Genomic DNA, 8,235 nt, shown 5'->3' on the forward strand with positions numbered 1-8,235 from the left:
TGCAGACAGAGTTGAAGAAACAAAAGTATATTCCTAACAACAGGAGGGGGAAAACGACAGGTCAAGGCAGGCAGGGGTCAATAATCCAGAGAGGGTGTAAAGGGACCAGAACGGCAGGCAGTCTCAGGGTCAGGGCAGGCAGGGGTCAATAATCCAGAATGGTGGGTAAGGTACAAAAACGTCAGGCAGAACGGTCAAAACCGGGAAGGAATAGAAAAAGGGAGCAAGAAAAATGCAGGAGCAGGGAAACAAACGAACTGGCAACAGACAAACAGAGAACACATGTATAAATACACAGGGGATAATAGGGACGATGAGCGACACCTGGAGGGGGGTGGAGACAAGCACAAAGACAGGTGAAACAGATCAGGGTGTGACACAAAACAGCAATTTGTGAGTAAGGAGAGAGGCCTGTGTGAAGATAGGATTAGCCACAATAGTGGTCTATGAGGTTCACATTCAAATAATTCCGGTATGTGTGGGACCTTTTCCTAGCAAACTGTAGAGGAAGGTACATCCCCAGCGACTGCGTCACAGTGGATGAGCAGCTTGTGCCGTTCCGGGGCAGAAGCAGGTTCACACAGTACATGCCCAGAAAGCCTGCCAAATATGGCATAAAGATCTCCTGTTGTGTGAGGCAACAGTCCCCATTGATGGCATAAAGATCATCATTGCCTAGGGTGCTTCTAGCCCCTAGGTAATTTTGCCCTTATTTAGTTTTAGTTTTTTTCTGTGTTATTTCTTACATTATTAGGCTAGAATTTTTTTTGTGTCATTACATACAGCCAGGAAGAACTTTTGGATATCAGAGCGACAGTAACTTACCACCATTACCAGAATTTCGACCAGGAATACGTCTTTCCCAATTGGATCCTTTGTTTGTCAGGGCAAATTAACTGATTACTGAAGCTGATCCAAAACATCGGCGGCGGAGAAGAGGTACTCTGAGAGTGGACTTCTAGTCTTACTCAGGAGGCGAGCACACCACATACCGCTTCCAAGTATATTACTCGCTAATGTTCAGTCTCTGGACAATAAAGTAGACAAGCTCAGGGTAAGGATTTCCTTCCAGAGAGACATCAGAGATTGTAACATACTCTGTTTCACGGAAACATGGCTTCACGGAAACATGGGTTCTCAGTTCATTGCGCAGACAGGAATAAATATCTCTCATGATGAACTACTCATGGTGTGATTGTGATAACATACAGGAACTCAAGTCCTTTTGTTCACCCGGCCTTGAATACCTCACAATCCAATGCCGACCGTGTTACCTCCCAAGAGAATTCTCTTCGGTTATAGTCACAGCTGTGTATATTCCCCCTCAAGCCGACGAGACTAGTCAGGATCGAGGTAAAGATGAATGGAGCAAAGTAGAGAGAGATCCTTGTTGAAAACCTGCTCCAGAACGCTCAGGTCCTCAGACTGGGGCGACGGTTCACCTTCCAACAGGACAACGACCGTAAACACACAGCTAAGACAACGCAGGAGTGGCTTCGGGACAAGTCTCTGAATGTCCTTGAGTGGCCCAGCCAGAGCCCAGACTTGAACACGATCGAACATCTCTGGAGAGAACTGAAAATAGCTGTGCAGCAACATTCCCCATCCAACCTGACAGAGCTTGAGAGGATCTGCAGAGAAGAATGGGAGAAACTTCCCAAATACAGGTGTGCCAAGCTTGTAGTGTCATACCCAAGAAGACTCAATGCTGTAATCACTACCAAAGGTACTTCAACAAAGTGCTGAGTAAAGGGTCTGAATACTTATGTAAATGTAATATTTAAAAAATAATGTTTTACTAATAGCAAGAATTTAAAAAAAACTTATTTTGCTTTGTCATTATGGGTATTGTGTGTAGATTGATGAGGGGAAAAAACGATTTTATATATTTTAGAGTAAGGCTGTAACGTGGAAAAAGTAAAGGGGTCTGAATAGTTTCCGAAGGCACTGTGTATGTCACATCGTTAACCCTCCGGAAGACCTTAAACGGTCCCACAAACCGGGGGCTCAGCTTCTTACAGGACAGGCAGAGAGCCAGATGCAATCCCCATGATGGAAAACAGGAGCCTTGCAGTGGCAATCCTCCTGCTCCTTCTGGTGGTGGACTGCGCGCTGGAGTCTCATGTGGGAATTGTTCCAAACCTTTTCTGTGCGCCTGAACGACTCGTCCACCGCAGGAGCTTCGGTCTGGCTCGAGGTCCATGGAGCCAGGGCTGGCTGATAACCCAGAACACACTGGAAGGGAGTCAACATAGTGGAGGACTGAAGCAATGAATTCTAGGCGTACTCCGCACAGGAAAGGAATCGGTCCACTCCCCCTGCCGGTCCTGGCCGTGACTCCTCAGGAACCTCCCCAGCTCCAGGTTTATCCTCTCCAGCTGCCCGTTAGACTGAGCCTGGTACCCGGACGTGAGGCTGACCGTGACCCTCAGGTTCTCCATGAAGGCTTTCCATTTCCGTGACGTGAATTGGGGGCCATGGTCGGAGAAGATGTCCCCCGGAAGACCATAGCACCGGAAGACCTGCTGGAACAGTGCCTCTGCGACCTGGAGAGCGGTAGGGAGACCAGAGAGAGGGATAAAAATGGAAGGGTTTAGAGAATAAGTCCACAACCACCAAAATGGTGGTGAAACCATCAGAGGAGGGGAGATCAGTGACAAAATCAATGGACAGATGAGACCAGGGACACTGAGGCACGGGAAGGGGAAGGAGTTTCCCTGCTGGAGCGTGCCTGGAGATTTGGTTTGGGCACATACGGAACAGGAGTTGACATAGCGAGTGACGTCCTGCGCCAGTAGTACTTTCCAGAGATGGATTGAATAGTGCAGGTGATATCTGGAAGTTCAGCAATGACAGCTGTGTGCGGCCAGTTGTGTGGCCATGGATACAATTTGTGGATTACCTTGTCATTGGGACAGGACATCCCCCACACCTACTTCTGAAGCGTCCAACTCCACCACGAAGGGCAGGATCTGGGTGTTTGAGCAATGGGGCAGAGGTGAAACATCCCTTCAGTAGGCAGAAGGCTTCGTCGGGTGCAGGACTCCACCCCAAGGAAAGAGGTAAGAGGAGAGGTGATAGAGCTGAAGTTCTTGATGAAACTGAAGTAGATGTTGGCAAACCCCAAAAACCGTTGTAACCCCTTTATGGTGGTTGGGAATGGCCATGACCTGACAACATCTACCTTCTTACCGTCCATCATCACTCCATGCGGGCCGATCTGGTAACCCAGAAAGGAGACAGCCTCCTGATGGAATTGGCACTTCTCCGCTTTGACATATGGATGGTTAGCGAGGAGGCATTCCAGGATTACTCGGATGTGAGCGATGTGATCATCCAAGGCAGCTGAGTAGACCAGGATGTCATCGATATACACAACCACCTGGTGTCCGAGCATGTCCCGGAACACCTTGTTAAAACTTCATTGGGATAGGGGGCAGTATTTTCACGTCCGGATGAAAAGCGTGCCCAAAGTAAACTGCCTGTTTCTCAGGCCCAGAAGCTAGGATATGCATATAATTGGTAGATTTAGATAGAAAACACTCTAAAGTTTCTAAAACTGTTCAAATTATGTCTTTGAGTATAACAGAACTTATTTGGCAGGCGAAACCCCGAGGACAAACCATCCAGGAAAAAGAAAATTGAGGTCACTGTGTTTTCAATTCATTTTCTATGGGAAACTATATTTATGAGGAACCTGGTTGCAGTTCCTATGGCTTACACTAGATGTCAACAGTCTTTAGAAATTGGTTGATGTTTTTCTTTTGAGAAATGAAGAAGTAGGGCTGTTCATTGTGAGTGTCAAGCCAAGTGGACTCTTCTGTGTGGCGCCCGTGAACTGGAGCTCGCTCCACATTGTTTTTATCCGTTATTGAACACAGTATATTCCGTCTTAAATTTTATCGATTATTTACGTTTTAGGATATCTAAGGTTGGATTAGGAAAGTTGTTTGAAATGTTTGGACCAAGTTTACAGGTAACTTATTAGATACTTTGTAGTCATGTTGGGCGAGTTGGAACCGGTGTATTTCTGAATCAAACGCGCCAAATAAATTGACATTTTGGGGATATAAAGAAGAAATGTATCGAAAAAAATGACAATTTGTGATGTTTCTGGGACATTTTGGAGTGCCAACAGAAGAAGATCTTCAAAGGTAAGGCATGAATTTTATCGTTATTTCGGACTTTTGTGTCGCACCTGCCTGGTTGAAATATGTTTTTCATGTGTTGGTATGCGGGGCACTGTCCTCAGATAATCGCATGGTTTGCTTTCGTAAAGCCTCTTTGAAATCTGACACGGCGGCTGGATTAACAGCAAAGTTAAGCTTTATTTTGATGTATCGCACTTGTGATTTTATGAAAGTTAAATATTTATAGTAATTTATAGTAATTTTTATTGCTGCCGGCACCAACGGGAGAGGGTAACGTATTTAGTGGTGATGGAATTCAGACTTCTGTAATCAGTGCACGGGCGTAACACTCCATCCTTCGTTGCCACGCAGGGGAGGTGGACGTGCAGCTTAAACCCTGTTGGAGCGCCTCATGGATGTACTCCTCCATAGCCTTCTGTTTCAGCCACCGACAGATGGTAGATGTGGCTACGCGGAGGCACATAGCCTGCAAGCAGGTCGATGGCACAGTCACATGAGGAGGGAGACAGGTGGCGCGGGTCTTGGGAAAAAACCCTGCAGGTCTTGGTATACCTCCGGGATGTTGGGCTGAAGGGAAACCACAGGACTCTCAACCGACGTGGAAACACAGGGGAAGGGAAAGCAAGTGATTGTCATCCTCGACCATGAGATGGTGGGATTATGGCGTTGCAGGTTTGGGAGGCCGAGGATGATCTTGTGTACAGGTTCACTGATGATGAGGAAGGGAAGGCTTTCTTGATTTATGGACTCCATGGTGAGGGTGAGTGGTGTTGTGATGTGTGTGATAGTCCCGGATCACAGTGGTCGATTATCCAGCGCTTGATCCGGAAACAGGGAGGAGAGCAGGTATGAGGTGATGTTCAGGGAGGAGGCAAGGGCCTGGTCAATAAAATCCCCAGCAGCTCCGGAATCCACTAGAGCTGTAGAAACAATACATGAGGGACAGTGAGTTAGTGAAATCAATAATAACAATGGTTTGGTGGAAAGTGATGATGATGGAATACTAACACCTAACCCAGGAGACGGATGATCACGGGGCCGTCCCTCTGCTCTCGTAGACTCCGGGTTGGAACGTATCGGACACTGTTGAAGCTGGTGCCCCTCTTGACCGCAATAGGGAAAGAGCCCCAGCTGTGTCGACGGCGTCGCTCAGCCGCGGGGAGACATGTTGCCCCTACCTCCATGGGTTCAGGCTCTGACTCAGAACGGTCAACAAAGGAGGGAGAAAGGCGAATGGGGGTGCCGACGCTCCCGAAGAAGGTTATCCAGATGGATGGCCATCGCGATGAGTGTGTCCAAGGAGAGAGTGTCGTCTCGGCATGCCAACTCCGTCTCGACCTCTTTGCGCAGTCCTCTTTTGAATAAGCATCCTCTAGATGCTTCCACTGTACGGAAGGTGAGGGCGTACTCCGCAGCGGTCTGGACATTCTGCCGTAGTTGGAGTAGGCGCTCACCCCGCTCTCTGCCCTCCGGTGGATGATTGAAGACTCCTCTGAACAGAGCCATGAACCCCTCATAGGAGCCCAGCTCCTCCTCTCCTCTCTCCCAGACGGCCGTAACCCACTCCAACGCCTGTCCGGTCAGCAGGGAAATAACCGTGGCAACCTTGGACCTCTCGGTGGTGGGGCCTCCCATCTGATGAGCGAAATAAAGGGAGCACTGGAGTAGGAAGCCACGAAATTTGCATGGAGTCCAGTCATATTTGTCGGGGACAGACAAACGGGCATCACTGACCTGGGGGGACTGCTGGATGGGCTGGGGTGCTGCCTCGCTGGGTCAAAACGTGGTAGCGACTATCCTCCGCTAGTTGGAGGTTATGCCCCTTGGGTAATATCGAGACGTTGAAGTACGCAGAGGACCTCCTCCATAGCCTTCCCCAGTTGTGCCAGCTGGTCGTGGTGTTGGCGAAGTAGGAGTCCCTGTTTGGCGACCATCTGGGAGATGTCTTGATACCCTGCTTCTTCTATTTGTTGAGGCAGTATTCTGTAACAATGACGCTGGGAGTCAGGAAGCAGGTGCAGTTGGTGAGTTTAATAATAAAGAACATTGAGCGATACAAAACAAGAGCAGCGTCTGGACATGAACAGAACAGAACCAATACTGCTTGAAGAGTAATGCTAGGGAGTGCTAGATAAAGGGGAAGTAATCAGGGCAGTGATGAAGTCCGGGTGTGCCTAATGATGGGTTGCCAGGTGTGTGTAATGATGTGACAGTCTGTGCTTATGGACTGCCCTCTTCAATTCAAACCACAGGTTTTCAATGTGGTTTACATGTCCTGGAGTCTGGTCTAGTGGTTAACTTTCTCTCCTCCTGAACCGTATACATCCCTCTGGGGTGGGGATCCCTATTCAATCCCAGCATGGGGACTGTGTATGTCATAAATAATAAATACAAAATACAAAAGGAATTCAGATTTCTGTTCTCCTTAAAAAATATAATCCCAGAGAACAGGCATCAACAAACCTGATGGTGTTGTCAGTTTACAAATTTACTCCTGTCACTAAATGTTCCAATAGTTGAAAATCTGGTCAGTCAACAACAGCGTAGTTTAGTGGCAGATTATGTAAATGTGTATTTCTACTGTACTATATTATATCTATGTTTATACAGTTTAATATTTGTGTTGAAAATGGGTTCATAGTACAGAATAAGGGTTCTGTAACAGAACTACACACAGCTGCTAGCCTAGGGTCTGTAGGGGTCAGGGGTTATCATAATGCTGATTCACACACACACACACGCACACACACACACACACGCACGCACGCCAGCACGCACGCACGAGCACGCACGCACGCACGCACGCACGCACGACCGCACGCACGCACGCACACACACACACACACACACACACACACACACACACACACACACACACACAACACACACACACAACACTCCTTGCACACACACACACTCCTTACACACACACACACACACACACACACACACACACACACACACACACAACACACACACACACACACACACAACACACACAAACACACACACACACCACACACACACACACACACACACACACACACACACACACAACACACACTCCTTACACTCTCTCGCTCTGTGATGTGTGTTCTTCTCTGGTGAAACAAACAGAAACAACAGGTCAATTCCCCAAAACCTATGCACTAAAAAGGCACAAATATGATAATGAAAATGTTTTTTTTTCATTTGCGGGTGCCACGGTGGTGTCATCAATACAATGTGGACAAACATGTCATGTTGATACAGGGAAGAAGAATGTCTGTGAAATGTTTGTTTCTGGACTTGGACCTTGGACCTTGAGAAGGAGAATGGAGGGCAGTACAGCAGAAATAAGTTCATGTTACTCTCTTTTTTGCGTGTGTGTGTGTGTGTGTGTGTGTGTGTTGTGTGTGGTGTGTGTGGTGTGTGTGTGTGTGTGTGTGTGTGTGTGTGTGTGTGTGTGTGTGTGTGTGTGTGTGTGTGTGTGTGTGTGTTGTGTGTGTGTGTGTGTGTGTGTGTTGTGTGTGTGTGTGTTGTGTGTGTGTGGTGTGTGTGTGTGTGTGTGTGTGAGAGAGAGAGAGAGAGAGTTTGTGGTGTGTGTGTGAAGAGAGAGAGAGAGGAGAGATTGTGTGTGTGTTGTGAGAGAGAGAGAGAGATGGTGTGTGTGTGTGTGTGTGTTGGTGAGAGCGATAAATATTGTGCATGTGTGTGTTTGTGACAGCCACAATACAGCCACAATGCTCAATACAACACAAAACAAACGGTGAAGTCCCTGGATTATAAAGAGGAATTTAATCATTTTTATAGAACAATTATAATTCTAGAGTATTTTACACTACACTTCATGTGCATAATGTCCAGTGCTGGTTAAGTTGTTGGCTATCATCAAGGGGGAAATCAAAAAGCAGGAACTCTGATTTAGTGACATCATTTAATTCTGTACGCAGCAGTTAAAAAGCCCTGTATAGTTTATCAGTTTGATTTAGGAACAGCATAATAGTGAAAGACAAGCACATTCATAATCAACCATTACTTGGAATTGTACCATGTTTCTATCCACAGATCATTCATAGAGCACTCTATCTCTGGGTGCATCTCA

This window comes from Salvelinus sp. IW2-2015, unplaced genomic scaffold (assembly GCF_002910315.2).
Source record: "Salvelinus sp. IW2-2015 unplaced genomic scaffold, ASM291031v2 Un_scaffold2191, whole genome shotgun sequence".
Classification (NCBI taxonomy): Eukaryota; Metazoa; Chordata; class Actinopteri; order Salmoniformes; family Salmonidae; genus Salvelinus; species Salvelinus sp. IW2-2015.